The sequence below is a fragment of the Palaemon carinicauda genome, chromosome 9 (assembly GCF_036898095.1).
Source record: "Palaemon carinicauda isolate YSFRI2023 chromosome 9, ASM3689809v2, whole genome shotgun sequence".
NCBI lineage: Eukaryota > Metazoa > Arthropoda > Malacostraca > Decapoda > Palaemonidae > Palaemon > Palaemon carinicauda.
In genome coordinates this window covers 137,688,816-137,708,715 of record NC_090733.1, presented here as the reverse complement: position 1 = coordinate 137,708,715, position 19,900 = coordinate 137,688,816, and positions in this window count along the sequence as shown.

Here is a 19,900-nt window from a genome sequence, read left to right as displayed (position 1 = left end):
CCCCCTGGAACCTGGAAGTAAAGAGCTAAGCCATTTCCCCCCTCTCTCCTTTTATCCCCCGAGATTGAAATATTTATTCAGACACACCTTTTCGCTATTTGCCTTTTCGGGCAAAAGCACATTCCAGATCTATATTTCGTTATAAAGGAAGAGTGAGAGGCTATAGCGCATCCTTTATCACGCTCCCCCTCCTCAATAAACAAAGACTATAGCTCTCTGCTATCCCCCCACCCAAACCCTTATCCCTCCCCTCCCCCAGATGTATATATGCCTCCTCTGGCACTCTTTTTAATGGCACAGAGACCCGCTGCACCACCCACTATCCTCTCCCTCCTCTCTGCTGTGCCTTCAATTCTCGCCTAAGGCCACTTTGCAATTTGGGATGGACCATAGTGCAGCTGGCTTTAAACATAAGATCGAAATTCATGGTTTCTTATTTGCCTCCGCCAACGAAGATGGGAGGAGGTTATGTTTTCTACCCTGTTTGTCTATTTGTGAACAACTTCCTGGGCACAATTTTACTCAGAGTAGTGAAACTTTCAGGGACAAAATTCATGGTGTCTTATTTATCTCCACCAACGAAGTTGGGAGGATGTTACGTTTCGCCCCTGTTTATCCATTTGTCTGTTTGTAGACAATCTCCTGGCCACAATTTTGCTCAAAGAGTAGTGAAACTTACAGTGAATAATCATTATATCTAGACGTGGAGGTGATTCAAATTTGAAAGTCCCACGCCAAAGGTCAAGGTCGAGCAAAAGGTCGACCGAATTAAACCCTAACCTTAAAATCCAAGTTCGCACAAGGTTGTTACACACAGACTTCGAATACGCCTGCGGTCTAAATTGATTCTGGGAAAGGCAAGCTGGTTTCGAGAAATAACCTGCCGTGGCGGAGGTTCACTCTCTCATCGGGCTTTTTAAGTTTCCCCAGATTTTTATCTGTCTTTTAGAGTACTAATTCTGGTATTTTTATATGTATATCTTTCAACCTCCTCCTCCTCCTCCTCATCATCATCATCACCCGTTCCTAGTCTACTGCAGAACAAGGGACTCAGACGTCCGTATTCATGTCTGGGATATGACCAGTTTTCATCACCACGCTGGCCACTGCGGACTGGTAATTGTCGGAGACTTTGTTCTGATCACTCACAGTAAATCAACCAAGTATACATTCTTTATTTAGTGTCTGTTAGCTTAATACAGCAATTTTCTATATCTCGCGAGTGATTTCCTTCATCAGCTTGCTATAGCCGCCTGAAAATTCTTTAGATACACATACGAATTCCGTTCATTTTTAAAACCTTTCGGGAACTGGTCTATACTATTCAAAACATAACAACAACAATAACAACAATAAATAATAATAATAATAATAATAATAATAATAATAGTAATAGTAATAATAATAATAATAAAAATAATATAATAACTAATAATAATAATAATAATAATAATAATAATAATATAATAACAATTAATAATAATAATAGTAATAACAATAATAATAATAATAATAATAATAATAATAATAATAATAATAATAATAATAAACATCCCTAGCAACACGACACCAATAAACAAAGCACTGCAGAGCATAAAAAACAAGAGAAATATGAGACTACCTGCGATATACGAAGTTATATTTGGAAACGGTTAGCAATATAAAACATCCATTTTCATCTACGCCCACCCAGAAACCCCCCCCCCCCCCCGCAACACCGCCCGCAACGTACTTTGTAAAATAACGGCAGGTGGGTGGGGGATAGAGTGGGCGGGTGATTGGTGGCAAAGAGATGGGAATTATCATCAAAATTCCTTTTATTCTAGAAATAAAATTAACCTTGAAGGTTTAAAGGCCGCTCATGAATGGCAGGGGCAAGGGATAGTGACATTCCTCTAGCAAGCAGAACAATGGCCTAGAGACTGACCATATACACATATGTTCAGCGCCCAAGCCTTGACATTCCCCTAGCATGCAGAACAATGCCCTAGCGACTGACCATATATACATATGATCAGCGCCCAAACCACCTTTCCACCCTAGCTAGGACTAAGGAGGGCCAGGAAATGGCTGCTGATGACTCAGCAGGTAGACCTATAGGCTCCCCTAAACCTCCCTTCCTTAGCTCACAAGGATGGTGAGATTGCAGACACCAAAGGAAGTAACGAGTTTGAGTGGGACTCAAACCCCAGTCAGCTGTTCACAAGTCAGGGACGTTACAACATCAGCCACCCCAAGGATTTTAACACATTCCTTTATATTACTAAGACCTGGCAGAAAAACAACAATAACAACAACAACAAAAATTTGCGACTTTACAAGAGGGAGATTTCATCACAAAGCTTAACGATTTGCTTTCTCTGTTTTCTCTCTAATACAAACATATTGGAAAACCCGAATGGAATAAAAATGATGTAATGAATGATTCCGAAATCCAGTTTTATGGCGAAAATAAAAATAAATACTTATTCACGTTCGAACATATAACAGGAAATCATTCGGCGCAATTATTGGACAAACAGTCGGGTATGGATGAAATTGTTATTATTATTATTATTATTATTATTATTACTTGCTAAGCTACAACCCTAGTTGTCAAAGCAAGGTACTACAAGCCCTAGGACTCCAACAAGAAAAATAGCCCAGTGAGGAAAGGAAACAAGGATATAAGAAGTAATGAACAATTAAAAATAAAACATTTAAAAAAATCTAATACATTCAATAAATATAAAGGCCCAAACCGTTTGCAAACAATAACACACATAAACAGATTTATTTATTTATTTATATCCAGCCTCGAACAACAATCTATTTCGTCTATAAATATCAATCTACCTTTAATTCCGCACAAACAATTGTTTACGTTTTCGCTGTTTTATATCTTTTAATCATCGATTTGTTTTTAAATCATCGACTGGGCTATGTCGTATGCGCCGGCAATTTGGACGTTTTCTGTCCTCTTTAGAAAATATAAATCTTTCTGGAATACCTTTGAAGTCTTCAAAGAAATGTATTTCAATAATGGCTCTCCGTATTTGGAGAAAAAGAATCGTATTGGCGACAAGTGAAAATATGGAAGAAGGTAATTTTTTTTCATTACTACATTAGCGTTTCGAATACTTGTCTGTTTTTCAGTGGGGGGGAGAGAGAGAGAGAGAGAGAGAGAGAGAGAGAGAGAGAGAGAGAGAGAATTAGGAGAAAAAAATCGTACTGGCGACAAGTGAAAATATGGAAGATAAATCTTTTGATTACTACTTTAGCGTTTCCAATACTTGTCTCTGTTTTACAGTTTCTGAAAATAAAGAATTGGAGAGAGAGAGAGAGAGAGAGAGAGAGAGAGAGAGAGAGAGAGAGAGATATGAAAGTTCTGCATGAACTTTTTCGGCTTTAATATAGAAAATATTCAGACAATATTTCATCATTTAGAAAAATGTAAAGATTAATTAGTAGAAATAATAAATAATGAATCTTAATGAAAGTTCTACAAGAGTTTCTCGGCGTTTAAAAAAAAATATATATCTAGTCAGTATTTCATCATTTCGAAAAATCTACGAAAATCATTTCAAAATTAGATAAAATAATAATAATAATAATAATAATAATAATAATAATTTTAATAGTAGTAATAATAATAATGATAATAATAATAATAATAATAATAATAATAATAATATCTATAATAATAATAACAATAACTATAATAATAATAATAAAATAGTAATAAAAACCGCCTTTCCTTGGCATACGGGTCAATGCTTTGCTACCTAAAATTATAAGATATTGCGCAAAATTAGGAAAAAAAATTTATGAATAAAAACCAGTAATTGACGCACAAAATCGAATTCTACTATATTATAAAATACAATAAAATACTATATTATAAAATTTAGGAGGAAACCAATTTATGTAAACAAAAAACATTACTTGACGCACAAAATCAGAACGTATTACATTATAAAATACAATCAAATAATATATTTCAAAATACAGTAAAATATGATATTATAAAATACAATAAAATACTATATTACAAAATACAATAAAATACTATAACATATAATATAATAGAATACTATATTATAAAATACAAGAAAACACTATATCATAAGATACAACAAAACACTATACTATAAAATACAAGAAAATACTATTTTAAAATACAATAGAATACTATATTATAAAATACAATAAAACACTATATCATAAAATACATTAAAAGGCTAAATTATAAAATTAGAAGCAAACCAATTTATGTAAACAAAAACCACCCAAAAGCAAAAAATGTGCTTTTATTACAACCAGTCCAAAAAACGCTTGACGATTTATAGCCCAGTTCTTCACGAAGAGAAAGCAACGCAAAACCCTTTAGTAATCCCGGCCGTGTGTGTGTGTGTGTGACAGGTGAAAGGAACAACGAATAGATGGTCTAATGAACGAAAAAGTCAAATGGATGAAATACAAATTGCTCCGAGCGAAGCTGTAATGTCTCCCTGGAGACGTCATAAAGATCCTTGATACACATATACACAGAGGAGGAAGGTCTCGCGGATTTTAGGGACTGCTCGATGATAATCGATTGCAGAAGATTCACAAATAACAACAACAACAAAAACAACAACTGCAGCCGTTTCTAGTCCACTGCAGGGCAAAGGCCTCAGACATGTCTTTACTCATGTCCGGGGTTTGGCCAGTTTTCTTCACCATGCTGGCTACTGTTGATTACAGATGAATAACAAACGACAACAACAGCAACAACAGCAACAAATACAACAACAACAACAAAAACAACAACAAATGCAGCCGTTACTAGTCCAGTGAAAGGCAAAGGCCTCAGACATGTCTTTACTCATGTCTGGGGTTTGGCCAAGAAATCTTCACCATGATGGCTACAGTTGATTACAGATGAATAACAAACAACGACAACAACAACAACTACAACAACAAAAACAACAACAACTGCAGCCGTTTCTAGTCCAGTGGAAGGCAAAGGCCTCAGACATGTCTTTACTCATGTCTGGGGTTTGGCCAGTTTCCTTCACCATGCTGGCTAAAGTTGATTATAGATGAATAACAAACAACAACAACAACAGCAACATATGCAGTCGTTTCTAGTCCAGTGGAAGGCAAAGGTCTCATACATGTCCTTACGCATGTCTGGGGTTTGGCCAGTTTTCTTCACCATGCTGGCTACTGTTGATAACAGATGATTAAAACAACCACAAAAACAACAACTGCAGTCGTTACTAGTCCACTGCAAAGGTCTCAGACATGTCCTTACTCATGTTTGGGCTTTGGCCAGTTTGCATCACAAAGCTGACCAATGCAGATTGGTGATGGTGGGAGATTTTATTCTGACCGCAGCAAACCAACATTTTATGGCGCAGCCGTTTCTAGTCCACTGCAGGTCAAAGGCCTCAGACATGTCCTTACTCATGTCTGGGGTTTGCCCAGTTTACATCATCACACTGACAAGTGCGGATTGGTGATAGTGGGAGATTTTAGTCTGACCGCTCGCAGCAGACCAACCAAGAATGGGTGTCCCTGACTGGAACAGCTTTGCTGATCATGGCAGTACACAAACCCTTTCCCCACGTTGAGCTATCTCCAAAAATAATACTTCATGATAGAAAGGTATCATGTATGATTGTTTTAATAACAGGTATATTTTCAAAAGTGTAAATATTAATTATACAATGCGTTTGAGTTTTTTAAACATAACTATGACACTAATTAAAATTGTTTACAATACTCTAAACGTTGAATTTTCAAGGACTACAGCGCTTCTTCAATAGCAAACGAAGGCAACGAATAAATTATTATACAAATGATTAATAACTGATCATATAATGCCGTATAACTATAAATAGAATAGCAGCCATTTCCTTGCATTCCCTGGTCCTAGCTAGATGAAAAAGGTATAAATATAAATAGAATAGCAGCCATTGCTTGGCCTTCCCTGGTCCTAGCTTGATAAAAAGGGCCTTTAAGCGCTGATCATAATTATGTATATATGGCCAGACGCTAGGCCCTCTAGGGCACTGTTCTGTCCCTTGTCTCTACTATTCATGCTAGACCCTTAAACCTAAACAGACAATCATTACTCTGATAAATTGAATGGAAATATTATCAGACAATCAAAGATCAATCTAAATGTAGGCCTACAGCCCATGGCTAATAATTTCTAGTCCTAAAAAAGCAAATTAGAAAAATTTGATAGTTATTAGATTTAATTTTTAGTGCTGATATGAGAAGTATACCAAAACACGTCCACCACTCATGTGTTAAAGAAAAACACACAATCCCAACTTTGAAACGGACATAAATCTATGTCTGTGAGAGAGAGAGAGAGAGAGAGAGAGAGAGAGAGAGAAGAGAGAGAGAGAGAGAGAGAGAGAGAGAGAGAGTTTTGTGATCAGATAGTGGTAGTGGAAGGGCTAAGCGACAGGCGGAGGTATCGGGGCTCATGTAGGGGGGGGGGGGGGTGAAGGGACACGGAGGGACACTCCTTCCAGCCCTCCCCCTCTTCAATCCCCCCTCCCCCCGAAAGGTAAGTCTGTGGTGCAACTCTGAAGGCTTCAATAACGTAAGTGGTGTGTGTTGCTTAAGTGGAAAGTTGTGGGTCCCTTAGAGAGACGGGGGCCGCCGCTCCCAACCTAATTCTCCAAAGTATACAACGTCAGCCTGAGTTCCGATTCCTGACACTGGCTTCGACTTGCTTCGAATAGGGGGGTTTTTGCCCCCTGTTTTTCCCTTTCAAGTAAGGGAGAAGCATGACGATGGGGAGATAACCATTTGATATTTTCCTTGTTGGAGCTCTTGGGCTTATAGCATCTTGCTTTTCCATTTAAGGTTGTAGCTTATTAAAATAGGGGGGTTGGTGCCCTTTTTTCTTCCCTTGGCATTAGCAAGAAGCATGAGGATGGGGAGAAAAACTATTTTCTATTTTCCCTGTTGCAGCATTTGGGATTATAGCATCTTGCTTTTCCAACAAGGGTTGTAGTTTAGCAAGTAATAATAATAATAATAATAATAATAATAATAATAATAATAATAATAATAATAATAATAATAATAATAATAATAATAATAATAATGGAGTAAACGTGTGGGTAAGGATGACAGATGGATCTCCTGGCTGGATTAGTTTGTTAGAGTTCTTGTTTATGAAGATGATCAAAGAGGCTGTTTCTAACCATCTTCATTTGTTCAGCATTTTATTCTCAGACCCAGAATAAATTGCTTTCTAGATATACTGGCCCGTAAAACCTGCTTGCTTGTTTACCACAATAGATGGACTAGCATCTCATAACGAATAGAATGCAATTGAAAGAGTTGTCAGTATATGCTTTGACTAGTGCAGTGTACGCGATCCGTCAAATATTTAAATGTTTAGATATGCAATACACACACAGCGCACCTCTGGGGGGTAACCCCGCCCCCCAATAGGGTATGACTATTCCCTCTCAGAGAAGAGATCAAGTAGGTATACGTCTGACAATGCAGCAGGACTTGATGGGAAACTAACATAAATATATATATATATATATATATATATATATATATACTGTATATATATATGATTATTATTATTATTATTATTATTATTATCATTATTATTATTATTATTATTACTATTAAGCTATAACCCTAGTTGGAAAAGCAGGATGTTAAAAGCCCAGGGGGCCCCCAACAGGGAAAATAGCCAAGTGAGGAGAGGAAACAGGGAAAAAATAAAATACTTTAATAATAGTAATAACATTGAAATAAATATTTCCTACATATTTCCTATATATATACATATACTGTATATACGTATGTATGTATGTATGTCTGTATGTACACAGAAAATACTTCTGTGTGCGTGTATTCATAATGACATCAATTAAGACCTCAAACAAAAACACCTTCAACACATGGAGACTCAACTCAACTGATATATAGATAAGATAAAAACAAAAATCGAAGTAGAAATGGCAAAAAAAAAAAAAAAAAAAAAAAAAAAAAAAAAAGGAAAATAAATTAGGTTACGATAAATGTTATGTTCGTCTGACTTCTACAAAAAAAATTCTCCATAGAAAAAAAAATAGAAATTCTTCCCCACTTCCTCTTCTCGTATTGACATAAGGATCAGAAGAGACTTGGACTCACCCACTGGAAATTCCCAGTCCAAGTTTGACAACTGCAAGTAATGCTGATTGGCGTTGGTCTTGAGGGATAAGTTCTCCATCAAGAGCTCGTTTTAGCATCTAATAACTAAGACGGGAGAGTTTCGTAAGCGACTCCTCATAGTGTCTCGGGTCAAATTGGCTGGGAGAGAGATGCTGATGAGCCGGGGGGAAACGTTCTTTTGTAGACGAGAATTGAAAACAGATTTAAATATTGATTCTCTCTCTCTCTCTCTCTCTCCTCTCTCTCTCTCTCTCTCTCTCTCTCTCTCCATTAGTGCATGTATCTGTACATCTATCTATACATCTATATCTGTCCTCTCTCCATAATGTATGTTTATTATTCTTATTGTTATTATTTTTATATTATTATCATCATCATCATCACTTGCTAAGCTACAACCATAGTGGGAAAAACAGGATGCTATAAGGCCAGGGGCTCCAACAGGGAAAATAGCCCATTGAGGAAAGGCAAAAAGGAAAAAAGGAACTGAAATTGAAAAGATACAAGACTACTCAATGTAGTAATTTCTTTATATGCAAAATAGCAAATGCGTGGAACAGACTTCCAGCTGATGTAGTGAACAGTAACACGGAAAACGAGTTCAAGAATAAGTTTGAAAATATCATAAAAACTCTCTAAACGTTCAAACCAAATCGGTCTGCCCAAGAGTAAATGGAGTCTACGCAGATGGACTAAAATGTCCTTGACATATCCAAAATTCTTGTAATTCTAACAATTTAAACTTATAAATATCTATATATATATATATATATATATATAAATATATATATATAAATATATATATATAAATATATATATATATTATATATACATATATATATATACATATATATACACACACACACACACACATATATATATATATATATACACACACACATATATATATATACACATACACACACACAAATATATATATATATATATATATACATATATATATACACACACACACACACACACACATATATATATATATAATGTGTTTTTTGTCTTTCCGAAAAATCCTTTAAATTTGTTTGCCATACTACAATAAAAAAAAACACAGGCAAAAAACACGAAGATTAATAAATAATAAATAAATACTAATAAATAATAATAGTTATTAATAATAATAAAAATAAACAATAAATAATAAATAACAAAGATAAAAGAAAATAAATAATAATAATAATAATAATAATAATAATAATAATAATAAATAACAACAATAATAATAATAATAATAATAATAATAATAATAATAATAATAATAATCCTTCATGAAAAAAGTCATAAAAAATATATAAAAATTCATCCAAAATAGAAGTCAACAAAAATATCAGAATTCATACAAAATATACAGTAATACAAAAAGTCAACAAAAATATAAAAAAATTATCAATATATATAAATAAAAATTTACCACCAAAAAAAACTAATATAAAAAGTTAACAAAAATATAAAAAATTTATCTAGATAAAAAAAAAAATACCAAAAAAAAAATCTGATATAAAAACTCAAAGAAAATTCTATATATAAAGTCAATAAAATTATATATAAACAGATTTACGATACAAATCCATTCATAACCGCATATCTGTATAACAGTATGCATTTCCCTTGCATATTATATTTATGAAAAAAATTAGCACAAAAATATACGAGGCATATCATACAGTTGAACTTAAACTAAAAAACAAACGCTCTAAAAACCACTCGTTAGGATTATCAAGTAACAAAAGAAAAGAATAAAAAAAAAAAGAAAAAAAGTAGTCACCGAGTAAAGCGAAAACGAGCGAAAACGCAATTTGGAAATGCACTGTACAATAAACAAATGCATTTACCCTCGCGCGCGGTGTGTGCCCCTGTTGGCCTACTACGAAGTCTCTCTCTCTCTCTCTCTCTCTCTCTCTCTCTCTCTCTCTCTCTCTTTTAAATAGAATCTCTCCGCTAATGTCACCAGTGATGAATAAAAGTGACAGGTAGATCGTTCTTTTCTGTGGAGAATTATCGCAGGATGTAATGTTATCTTAACATATGATGATAGTTTTTATTTTCTACCACAAATTTTACTCTGATTTTGCTTAATTCTGTCGACTAATAACTTGAATACATCAAGAAAGTTCATCACACACAAACAAACATATGTATATATATATATATATATATATATATATGACATAGTTATGTTTAGTGAATCATGGGAGGAATTACAAATGATGATAAGAGGATATTAAGAATGCATGTAGAAATGTAGGACTGAAAATGAATATGAATAAAACTAAGATATATTCAATGATATTCAGACAACAAATAATGGTTATGGACGAACTTCGAGAAATTATTTCCCCATGACATGAATTTAAAAGGATACACATAGAATGGAAAGCTTGCAGTAAACACAATGAGATTATTTAAAGTCAAATGCCACTTTCTCTAAAACAAAAAGTATCAAATCAGATGATCCTACCAGTATTCATTTATGCATCGGAAACTTGAAGCCTTAGTAAAGCTTTAGAACATCAGCTAGTTACAACTCAAAGAGCAATGGAAAGAATAATGATGGGAATAACACTAAGAGACAGAAAAAGAGCAACACGGATACAGATACGAGAGCAAACTTAAGAGGAGGATATTCTAACAGAACTTAGGAAAAATAAATGGATATGGGCAGGACATATAATATGAATGACATGATAGATGGACAAAATGATCAACAGAATGGGTGCGGAGATATTGTGAAGGAAGCAGGGGAAGGAAAAGAAGACGATGACTTAACAAGCTAAGACAATTTGCGGGTATAGACAGCCATATAAAGACCATGCATAGACTGGAGTGGACGGACATGTCGGAGGCCTTTATAAAGCAGGGGAATAGCAACGAATTATATATATATATATATATATATATATAGAGAGAGAGAGAGAGAGAGAGAGAGAGAGAGAGAAAGAGAGAGAGAGAGAGAGAGAGAGAGAGAGAGAGAGAGAAAATACATATATACAGACATATATGAGTGTGTGCATGTGTGTATATATACACATAGATAGAAAAACAGATAAATAGATAGAAAGATAAATAGATAAAATATGGGTACGCGTACATGAACAGAGATGAATGTCAAGAGCTAAAAAGATTAAACAGTTGCAATGACAATAAAATATTCATCTACGAATCAATACTGCAAATCTGGAGTTTATCCTTCTGTGCTAAATTCGCTCGCAGTATATCCATGTTATTGAACCCGGTAGATTTAAGATACTATTTTTTGGAAAAAAAAAAAAAAAAAAAACAATTACTAACACGTTGGTATTTTTGCGAATGACGTAATAGTCATTAATAGTATTGGTAATGATTGTTATGAGAATTAAAGCGAGGAAAAAAGTGAAATATGGAGAAAGGAAAGATTAACCCAGTGAAGTAGTAAATAAAAAATGGAATAGAATACATGGGTACTAGCAAAATCAGTAGATGAGAAATGGGAATCTTCTCAGGAGAACCAGAAATACTAGTGTCGCCACATACATATTCATTACAAACGTTTCGACATTTTAAATGTCATCATTAGTGCTACTTAAAGTACTAAGAAACAATACAATTTCAAATTAAAAATTACATAAAATAAGTTTTATTAAAAGATACATACATAATGATTTTTTATTCAATTTGTATGTATCTCTTAATAATGATTTACTTATTTTGTGTAATTTTTTTTTTTTAATTGTACTGTATCTTTTATCTTTACTGTAAGTAGCACTGACGGTGACATTTGAAATGTCGAAACGTTTGCAATAAATATGTATGTGGCAACATTAGTATTTCTGTTTCTGCTTGCAAATTCATATATATTATTGCCTACATGGCTGAGGAGTATTTCTCAAGTAAATATTAAAATGAAATATCTAAGACTATTTAATCTGCTGAAAAAGCATTAATATCATACATGGATTTGTTTTCAAAAAAAAAAAAATCTCAATTTATTTGCTACAAAAATATCACTATTATACATATCTTTTTTTTTTCAAAAAAGAAAAAAAATATAAATTTCTCAATTTAATCTGCTAAAAAACTATTACTATCATACATGAATTTGTTTTCCAAAAAAAAATATAATTTCTCAATTTAATGCTCCCAGCTTGGGTGGAGAGGGGAGCTTGGGCGCTGATCATATGTATATATGGTCAATCTCTAGGGCATTGTCCAGCTCGATAGGGCAATGTCACTGTCCCGGGTACGGGTCCCCTGCCACTGACATTCATGAACGACTTTTAAAACATAATTATTCATCCGCAGACTTACACCAAGAGAATTATTGCACGAATATATTCCAAAGATTTCCAGGTTAATATAAAAGAATATCATTCACTAGAGCTCTCTCTCTCTCTCTCTCCTCTCTCATCTCTCTCTCTCTCTCTCTCTCTCAATCTGGTGTCGCCAATGCATTTCATCCATCTGTTCTCTCTCTCTCCATTCTTTTCCCCTTTCCAGCACCTTTTTATTCCCAACTTTTCAGTTCCTCTTGCAACTATTATGGTCTCCCCCTCAACGCACAATAATTCTTTTTGGCCTTCCTGCCATTTCTTCTTATTGCTTCCTTTTTTCCCCTCTTTTCTTCATCTCATCCCCCTTCCTCCCCCTCTTCTCCTTCTTCTTCTTCTTCTTCTTCTCTCTCTCTCTCTCTCTCTCTCTCTCTCTCTCTCTCTCTCTCTCCCCCCTTTCAGTCGTCATCATCCTTTTTTTCCTTCCCTTACATTACGATTTTACCCAGTGACATCCTAGTTGCCAATTACTCTACCCTTTTTCCAACTTCTTTCTTTTTATTACTAACATTTGGACTACAAATTTTATTTATTTTTTCTTATTTCCTGAGATTATCGACAGGATTTCCCCTTTTTTGACTAAATAATTAGAAGAGATATACAATAGATTTATATTAATACAAAATTTCAAAAACCTAATTTATTCATAAAAAATTACCTATGAATGCAAATGCTCAGAGCTCAATTTATTGAGTTTAAAACTTGTAAATGTAAGATTTTTTTAATAAATATAAAAGAAAACAAAAATTTCTTCCGATAATTTTTTCAATGTCACAAACAAGATAATTTAAATAATAGATTTTTTTTTAGAGAGAGTTTCTAGTTTAAAGGCCGCCCATGAATGGCAGAGGCAAGGGACAGTGACATTGCCCCTATCAGGCAGGACAACTTCCAAGATACTGACCATATAACGGATTTTGAGCGAAGCGAAAAATCTATTTTTGGGTGAGATAGCCATGGCGTCCTGATGGAAGGTTCCTGTTTGGTAGCTTCCTTGGGTATAAGACTACTAAGATATTCCCAGAGAATTTAACCACAGGTTATCACAGAATTCTAACTTCTGGAGCGAGTATCTCAAAGGTTTCCCTTTAAGACATCGTAATACAACAGGGGACACGCATGTCCTGGTCGTGCCACATAGCTATCTCCACCCCGAACAGAGTTAACGCTTCGGTGTGTAAGGGCTGAGAATAGCTGGGAGCCGTTCCACAGCTAATCTCGCTCGTGGCTACTACTGATACTCGAGACGTAAACAAACGGACGCCATTGCTCTAATGACGTCACGCGCGTCTTTATCCTGGCGCCAGTTGCTGCCCATCACCATGATACAGTTGTGTAGGGTGGGAGCAAACTGAACGAAGTAGTAGGGAGGGTCCATCAGGACGCCATGGCTATCTCACCCAAAAATAGATTTTTCGCTTCGCTCAAAATCCGTTTTTTGGGCTCAAGCCATGGCGTCCTGATGGAAGAGTACCAGAGAATCAATGTATCGTGGTAGATTTTCCCCCAGAGTTAAGTGCCTAGGCATTGACAAAACAGCAAAGTAATCTTAGGTAAGAACCATAGGAACGAAATATCCTGCCCCCCCATTGGTAGGAAGTTCCCATGGGCTATGCCGACGTCAAAGTGGTATTGAAGGGCTATTCATCTTGACAGAAGAACTTTTTAAGAGCTTAGAGATGAAGCAGAATGTTTGATATTTGTATAGGAACATTCTGAAGTAGGCCAGTGGTGGTTGGGCACTGTGCGTAGAGTTCATCTCCTGATTATCAGAAGTAAGTATTCGTGTAGGAACCTTACTGAGGCAAGGTGAATATAATTTAGGAATGGACATCTTAAATTCTTCATGACCATAAGAAAGGAGGAGTAAATAAAACTATGACAGTATGTATTTCATAGTAAGTAGGAGCTGAAAGAGACGCATAAGTAATAAAATAGAAATTTTATTTCACAATGCAGAAATTAAATAATTTACAGCAAAAGTAAAGTTCATTTACAGTAATAATAATGTACATAGAAATAAAGGCTTGCTCTTGAATCTGAAAGGGGAATTTCAGGATTAGTAGGTACTCGTTCTCGAGGAACGCAAGTCTTTAAATAACACATCATGCTCAAGGCATGCGGCACTTGTGTAACACTATGACATTTCACCTGGGATAAGAACAGTTATAAAAGCACTAAGTGTTTTTTAGACATCACTATGAATCACTCGAGGGTCAACATAGGCACCCGAAGAGTTAGAGTCCCAAGTAACTCACTGTTCTACGCAGAGTTAGGTGCAGGTTTCATAACACTACCTGCGGCTACCACAAAATGTTTGATTTCGTGCACTTGTTTCGCATAATGTTTAAAGAAAACTCGCGAGGACTTCCAGCCCGTAAAGTTTTTAAGGCTCTCAAAGTCCATGCTCTGAAAGAAGTTCAGAGAAGATGCCACTTTTCTAGGATCATGACCAGCGGGTGTACTGTTCGGATCCGCTCTGCGAATGAAGTAGGTGATTTTCGCTCTTAATTGTTTCAGTGACAGGTCGCTGCCCGATGTTTCTCCTTTGAAGAGTTGGCCTCCACCAAAGTTTGAAGTTCTGCGAAGATAGACCTTGAGGCTCTCTACTGGACATAGAGAGACATCCTCCTTCAGGGGGCATATTCTCCAAGGGCCCCATCTTTTGGTGGGTAATTCATTTTTGGCGAGAAACGTCGGATCAGGGGAGAGGGTCACTTCTCCTGAATCAGCAAACAGGATGTGTCCCTCTTCTCTTGATAATGCCACTATTTCGCTGACTCGAGCTCCCGAGGCGAGAGCAAATAAAAATATAACTTTCTGAGTCAGATCCTTGAGGGGGCATGAATCGTTGTCCAAGTTGGAGGCGAAATGGAGCACCTTGTCTAGTGACCAGGAGATCGGTTTCGGAGGGGGTGCTGGGCGTAGGCGAGCACATGCTTTCGGCAGTTTGTTAAAGATGTCGCTGGACAGATCAATTTGGAAAGCGTATAGAATTGGTCTAGTCAAAGCCGATTTGCAGGTCGAAATCGTATTGGCTGCTAATCCTTGTCCATGAAGGTGAATGAAGAAGGACATACAGAAATCAATGGTGATTTCTTTAGGATTTTTTGCTTTAACAAAGGAGACCCATTTCCTCCAGGATGATTCATATTGCCGTCTCGTGGATTCGGTCTTGTATTCCTCTAGGAAGTCTAGACTTTTCTTCGAGATCCCAAACCTCTTCTTTGCGGCAAGGGAGAGAAAATCATGAGATGAAGGTCCTTGATTTTCGATGATGAAGCGAAGACAGTCGACTTCTGTACTTGTTGAGAGAGAACTGGGCCCGGGAGAGGGATCAGCTTGGGCTGCAGCTCCAGGACCAGGGGTACCAGTTGCTCCGGGGCCACTTGGGAGCCACTAGGGCCGCTGTCCCTTTGAAGGTTCTCAGTTTGGAGAGGACTTTCAACAGAAGGTTGGTGGGAGGGAACAGGTATATCTTGGACCATCTGTTCCAGTCCAGTGACATGGCGTCCACCGCTTCTGCCTTGGGGTCCTCGTACGGGGCTACGTACAGAGGAAGTTGATTGTTGTCGCTCGTTGCAAAGAGATCTATCTGAAGTTCTGGGACTTGATGAGAGATGAAGGAGAATGATCTTGCGTCTAGAGACCATTCCGACTCTATCGGGTTTGTCCGAGATAGAGCATCCGCTGTCACGTTGCGGAATCCTTGTAGGTGAACTGCAGACAGGTGCCACTTCTTCTTCTCTCCGCCAGACGGAAGATTGGGAGAAGCACCTGATTTATCTGGGGCGATCTTGAGCCTTGGCGATTGAGACAACGAACTACCACCGAGTTGTCTAGGGTTAGACGGATGTGGATCGAGGGCGGCGGGGATAGCTTCTTCAGAGTAAGAAGGACCGCCATGGCCTCCAAGATGTTTATGTGGAACGTCTTGAATAGTGGAGACCAGGTCCCTTGAGCTTGTTTCAGGTGGGAGTGACCTCCCCAGCCCTCCAGTGAGGCATCCGTGTGGATGTTGAGTGAAGGAGGAGGGTGTTGGAGAGGAATGGACCTTTTCAGGGCCATTGCTTCCGACCACGGCTTTAGGAGGCGTCGAAGTCTGTTTGGAAGCCGTCTCTTGAGGTCTCTTCGAGCGATGGATGCCGATCGTCTCCAGACTCCCGCGGCATCCTTTAGCTGTGCACGAAGCACTGGGTTTGTCACTGAGGCGAATTGTAGAGAGCCTAGAACTCGTTCCTGCTGTCGTCTTGAAATGCGTTTGGATTTCAGTAGTCGCTTGACAGACCCTGCTATTTCCTTCCTTTTCTTCTGGGGGATGGAAAGGCGGTGTGACTGAAGATTCCAGTGGATTCCCAGCCACTGAAACTTCTGAGCCGGAGAAAGGCGAGATTTCTTCTCGTTGATCTTGAATCCCAGGTGTTCTAGGTACTGGGTAACTTCGTCGCAAGACTTTGTACACTCTTCGGGCGATGGAGCCCAGACTAGCCAGTCGTCGAGGTAGGCCATCACCTGGACGTTTCTTAGGCGGAGCTGTTGTACTATGGCGTCTGCCAGCTTCGTGAAGATCCGAGGGGCCACATTGAGGCCGAATGGCATGGCCCGGAAGGCGTAGCTTTTCCTTTGGAGTCGAAATCCTAGGTAGGAGGAAGCGTGATGGTTCATTGGAATGTGCCAATAGGCATCCGCCAGGTCTATAGAGACCGTGTAGGAACCTTGAGGCAGAAGGGTCCTTATTTGTTGAAGCGTCAGCATCTTGAATTTGTTGTTCTCTATGAACTTGTTGAGGGGGGATAAGTCCAGAATGACTCTGAGCTTGTCTGAGTCCTTCTTGGGAACGCAAAACAGTCTCCCTTGGAACCTGGTGGACTTTACCTTCCTTATCACCTTCTTGTTCAAGAGGTCTAGAACATATTCTTCCAGAATGGGGGTCGATTGTTGGAAGAACCGCTGGAAGATTGGGGGTGGTTGCACCCAACTCCAGCCTAGACCGTTCTTGATGATGCTGTGTGCCCAAGGATCGAAGGTCCAACGATCCTGGAATTGGCGGAGTCTTCCTCCCACCGGAAGCACTTCATTGCTTCTGGTGTCCCGAGGACTTGTTGCCTCGGCCGCTAGCTCCCTTTCCTCCTCTACCTCTGGAGGGACGACGAGAGGCGTCTCTGCTTGCACCCCTGGACGAGCCTCTACCTCTGGCATGAAAGGTAGTGGATGGCTGCTCAAAGGCAGGGGTGAAGACCGGTGACTGTGACAACACCGGTTGGGGGACCAATTGAAAGGTCTGTTGTGGTTGGGCAACCACTTGGGAGGTAGCGGGTCCCGGAAACTGACGTCTTTGTTGACGTTGCTGGGGTTTCGGTTTCTGAGGTTTCCTCTTAGGCTGAGGTCCATCGTCCTGAGAGGTTTTCCTTTTCCTGGACATGCCCCATTTGTGGAGAAGGTTCCTATTCTCCGTGGCGGCTCTGTCCGTTATTTCCTTGACAAGGTCCGAAGGAAACAGGTGCTTTCCCCAGATGTTGGAGGAAATCAGCCTCCGGGGTTCGTGTTTCACGGTGGCACCGACAAACACGAATTCACGACAGGCTCTACGAGCCTTTATGAAATGGTACAAGTCCTTCATTACCGTGAGTAAGTGGGATTTGGCCAGTACCATGTAGTGATCGGGTACTGCTGTGTCACAGGCCATAACTTCAAGTTGGACTTGATGAGAAAGAGACGCTGCAAGCCTCTCCTTCGTGTCTTGTTCCCGGCGAAGGAGGTGATCATTGAGCTTAGGGAGGTCTTCATTAAACTGACGTCCGGCAACGTCAGGATCGAGCCTACCCACAACGAAAGTATGTTGGACATCTTTCCATTGTCTAGTGTCAGGGGGCGTTACGATGGAGAAGGGTCTGCACTCCTCCAGTGCAGGGCAGGGTTTCCCTTCTTCCGCCGCCTTAAGGCATGCAGCCAAGGCCTTTTCCAAAAATGGAAGAATCGCAGTGTCGGGAGCGACATAAGTAGGATGCTTCTTGCTCAAGGCAGGAAGCTTAGAGCAGGTAAAGCCCCTGCTCTTAAATGCGGAGGCTAGCATAGCCTGGGCCTTTGCGAGATCGAACACTATCTCTTCCTTAGGTTCGGTCTCCTCCTTCGAGGCAGGTTCAGAACGAAGCCGGACGTAACAGTCCGGGTAGGCCTCGAAGCTTGGGAAGAATTCCACATCTTCCAACGGGACCGTGCCGATTTTGTCACTAACAAAGATCCTGCCGGTCGCAATAACCATATGCTCTGCATACCTCCACGGGTTGGCATGAGAGCAAGCTGGGAGATCCTTAACCGAGATCTTCTTCGGTTCTCTGGATCCAATCATAGACCTGATGGACTCCTGGTTCTCCTTCAGTCTGTCGTCCATGACAGCTCTAATCAGTCGGATCAGTTCTTGTGAAGAAGAAGAAGGATCCGGGGTCGAGGAGGTAGACGGAATGGACACATCCGTCGGTGTAGGAGTAGGCGGAGGGATGGACGAGGGAGTAGCTCCAATCTCCGACTCGGTGTATTCCACCTTGTCTTCGTCCTCTTCGGCTCCTTGAGCCATAAGCGTCTTCTCCGTGTCTTCCGAGACGTCAGAGATCTGTTCATCCTCTTCGGAATCTAGGCGACACTCGTGCATGGACTGAGCCATGACCACATCAGGTTCCACTGTAATTTGGACAGTGGGGATTGCTTCCTTTGGAACCACTGAATCAGGGGAGGCCTTAGGGAACAGCAGGGACCTCAGTTCTTCGGTGGCCAGGTACGGTCCAGTGGCATTCCTCTGAAAACCACGCACCCACTTGCGCAGTTTCTCACGAGCAATGTCTCTAACCTCCGCTGAGGGAGGGTTATGGAAGGCCTCAACTAGGTAGGCCTGGCAGACCGTACAATCCAGTGGATTCCAAAACTTCCAATCCCCTTTCTTGTCTGAGCAAGGGGCGTGAGTCCTGCACGCCGTATGTCCGTAAAACTGGGAGCGTTTCACGGCACAGTATGCGAAGTCGCATTTCATCTGCTCCTCCTGTGGAAGAAAGAGAAAATGAGTATGGGGGAGTCATAGGAATGGCTCTTAAATTAAGTTAATATTAATCATTAATTTTAACTTATAGAAGGTGTGATGCATAGAGAGTGAAACAGTAAAGGAGAACACGCTCCATGCATCTCGCCCGGCTGGTTACCATAGGCTTGGTCCTGGGATAATCCAAATGACCGAGATCATTGGATATAGTTTCCTAGGATTCCCATTATATTGGAACTCCATGGAAAGCCAAGGACAAGGTTGGGATCGAATTCATTCGGTTCCCAGATAAGAGCCAGAAGGTCTCATTAAGGGTAACTGCTTCTGGCAACCAGCCGTGCTAAGATGCACATAGCATGCTGGAAATAGAAGAATGCAAAGA